The sequence below is a fragment of the Hippoglossus stenolepis genome, chromosome 2 (assembly GCF_022539355.2).
Source record: "Hippoglossus stenolepis isolate QCI-W04-F060 chromosome 2, HSTE1.2, whole genome shotgun sequence".
Lineage (NCBI taxonomy): Eukaryota > Metazoa > Chordata > Actinopteri > Pleuronectiformes > Pleuronectidae > Hippoglossus > Hippoglossus stenolepis.
In genome coordinates, this window is record NC_061484.1 from 24394589 (window position 1) to 24398262 (window position 3674).

A 3674-nucleotide genomic window follows, 5' to 3' on the forward strand; every position below is an offset into this window, starting at 1 on the left:
AAGATTTGTGAAACTTAAATATTTATTTGTCAAAGCAAAACAATATCGATTTCACAGTTTTATTTACTTTGAGAACGTATCAGAACAGATCTTGAACAAAATAAAAAAGAAAGATTAATCTACACCTTAATGGTCCAACATCGTTCTATAGAGTCACATACTGAGACCAAAACCAACAGTATCATCCCACTTCTAATGCGTCACTCACCACTTCACCCACAAAACCACAAACTAATGGAATATCTAATGAGGATGTATCCTTCTCTTCAGCCCCTCCTACCCTTCACCCCCATCTTCACCTTCTCCGCGACACTAGTCTTCTTCAGCTTCTGTGACTGTCATCATCCTGCAGCCGACACCAGGACTGTGTTCTTCTCCCACAGCCAGAGGGGATTCGCTCACTCCAGCCCCGGTGCCCCAGAACCCTGAGGCAAGGCAACGGGAGTCGTACCGTCTCCTGTGGCACCTGAAGTGGTCGTGAGTCTCCTAAGTGCAGGGTCACACACAGCCTGAGTTTTTTTACTTTTATATCTTTCATGTCAAACGTGGGTCACGACGGGGGAGACCTGAAGGCTGGTGATGGACGGAGCTGGAGTCCTCTGGGTGCTGCTGCTGTTCTTTATATTCTACTCGTGTGAGGTAAGAAGACTGTTCCCCCCCGTTCACACTCTTTATCTCTGGTGTAACATGGAGTCCAAAAGTGAGGCAGCTTTACAACTTCTCATCAGATGTTCAGAGAGAAAGTGGATTGGAATTGAATTTATTATCTTTTTCGTGCGCAGAGATAAAAAATCTCTCTGTTGTGAGCAGATGTTTCTGCTGCAGAGTTCAGCAGCAAAGGGGAAGTTTTGAATAATCTGAAGAACTTCAGTGTTTGGCTCTTTTTTCAATTTTCTTATCTGAAACACACATGTGTTTGCACAGGGAAATATTTTATATCTCCCAGAAAACACGGTTTATTTATTATTTGCTTTTCACCCGAGATCCACGAGTCTTTTCTGCACTGAAATGAAAAACTTATCGGATCCACAGAATAAAAAAGAGGGAGATGAATATAACATTTTAAACATCAGAGCAGCATCTTCAGAGCAACTTCTAAAACCACGTTATTATAAATCTACTCTTTTAAAACTTGTATTTTTTCTCTTAACATTCATAATAAAAGAAATCTCTATATCATCTGAACTTATTTTTGATCGTCCTCTTCGGGCTCATTGGTTTTGTTAATTATTTAAGTTTTGTGTTGTGATGTATTTTTCTAACTTTGCTTCGCTCTTGTTCTTGTAAGAAAACATTGATAGGAAAACGTTGTATCTCTCAGAAACCAGAGACCAGAGACCAGTACCAGCCTGAAGGTGTTTCCCACCACTACCAGTTCTATTGGTGCTCCGACACCCGCCGACAACTGCGTTTCCCCCCTAAGTGCTGCCGATTGAAATATTCATGTTAGTTCAGTGTATTCGCTGAGGGGAGTTTTATGTATAATCCATACGTGTCCTGGGGGCATTTTTTATAGAGACAGGAAAACGTGATCATGTAACCGCTGACGGGAACAAAGATACGATGAAACATTTAGCGTTGGTTGGTTTAATTGTCGACGCTAAAATCGCTCCAGGAGAGAAACGACGAGCTGCGATGTTCTGTGTGTTACAGTGAAGAGCTGCTCCTCTCGATGTTTTATCATGAAAAACACACATCAGCTGTTAACACCCTACATCTGCTCCGTGGGGGTCTCGAACACGCAGCTCCAGAAAAACACATTAGCTTTGTTTCATCAGCTTTTCTCTTAACGACCTAATTATATGATCATTTCTTATATTTTGAACTGATGGCGTGTTGCAGAATTTCCCATTAGAAACAAGACGATTGACTTGTACTAGATTCACTTTGGACTGAATGAATAGTGTTCGTCTCACCTTGAGTTAGTGGACTCAACGACTGCAGCTATAAAACAAGAGTCAGTGACAAGAGACCATCTTTCAAAAGAATCATCATCAAAAAGATTAAGAAATGGGACATTAATTATTGAATAGAGTTACCAGAAACATGTTTCCTCTCTTATCTTCAAGATCTACCGTCATTTCCCATTTGAATGTAAATTATTCAGCTTGAATTTGTGAATATACGTCTGCATGAGGTGGAAACTCTGCGTCCTCGTTGTTATTCCGACAGCCTCCATGGGCAAAACATAAAAACTCAAAATTGACAAAAGTCTCCACAGAGGTGAACAACTGTGACTGACAGCTCTAGGATAAAGTTAAAGTTATCAGTACCAGACGTCACCTGAAAGGACGACGGAGCAGAACAGGACTTAAATCACATTCCCTCTTTACTTCTTCATCTTTCCCGTGGATCTCTTCCTACATCTTCAGTTGGAGGAACCGAGATTAGAGGGAAACGTGGACAGTTAAGAGAAGTTAATTCAGGTGTGTCAACACAACACAACAAAATCTCACTGAATACGTCTGCAACAAAGAATTTCTTCATCGTTTTGATTCATCAAATGTCAAGTTTGAATATATAAGACAAGAGAAACTGCACAATTGAGTCGCTGGAACCAGAAAAGACAAATTATTTAGAACTGATAAGTCAAAACACCTATTTATTTATTGGTCTCCGTGGTTTCTATTGTGTCACCGATGAAAATGATTGCACCTCTCCTTCAATGTGGGGATTTATTTTTTCATAACCGAGCTACAAATAAAAAGTATCAGGTTTATAATCACTAAAAACTATTAAACTTTATGTATGTAGCAGTGTTGGGGACCAAGCAAAAAGGACAAAGGTGTAAATTTTTCCTTTTTAATTAAACTGAAAAAAAAGGCACACAGGGGAATTTTAATCAAACATCCAACATTAACCACACAACTATCAACATACAAACATAAACAAAGTCAAAATAAGTATATAAACACTTATAAAAACGTGTCTTTAAGAGATATTTAAAGAGAGAAGAAGCTCGTCTGATGGATTTCCTCATGATGATTGTTCCCAACAGACCCTTGGTCTTCAGACTGGACTGTGGAACTGGGACAATCCTCCATTAACTGGCTCCTTTCTGATGCTCAGTCCCTGTGGAGGTAAAAGCAAACGCTGCCGACGCTTCCATGGTAACACAGATGAAATGAAGCATCTTCTGAGGGTCTGGTTCTTCCTCGAGTTGGGGTCAGATCTGGTTTGATGCTGGGGGGGGCATCGCCGGCCACATGGTGGCGCTGTTGCATTAGTTTTTCCTGCACCGTGAGGCACAAACACACGCTCAGTAAAACACACAGGCGACCAGGGAGAGGTCAATCCAGAGCATCGTGCTGTCGCGTGGGCGTTTTACATTTCATCAATATAAAGAAAACAAAGGGGGGGGTAATGAGCAGAGAGGGAAATAAATGAATAATTTAACTGTAATGGAGATAAAAATACAAAATAAGATGATTAGAAATGAGAGTAGGAAAATAGGAACAGCATGAAATGGGATAAATATTGAATGGGCTTTTTATAACTTCTTATTTCATGTTAATCTGTTTGTTCATTTTAAGCAGATACTGATGAAGAGGAGGATGAGCTCATTTGATGATGAAGAGGATGAGAGAATAGGTGAGAGTGAGAGATGGTGTGTATTAGAGAGAGAGAGAGAGAGGGAGGGAGGGAGCAGCAGAGAGTTAGAGGGTAAATGAGAG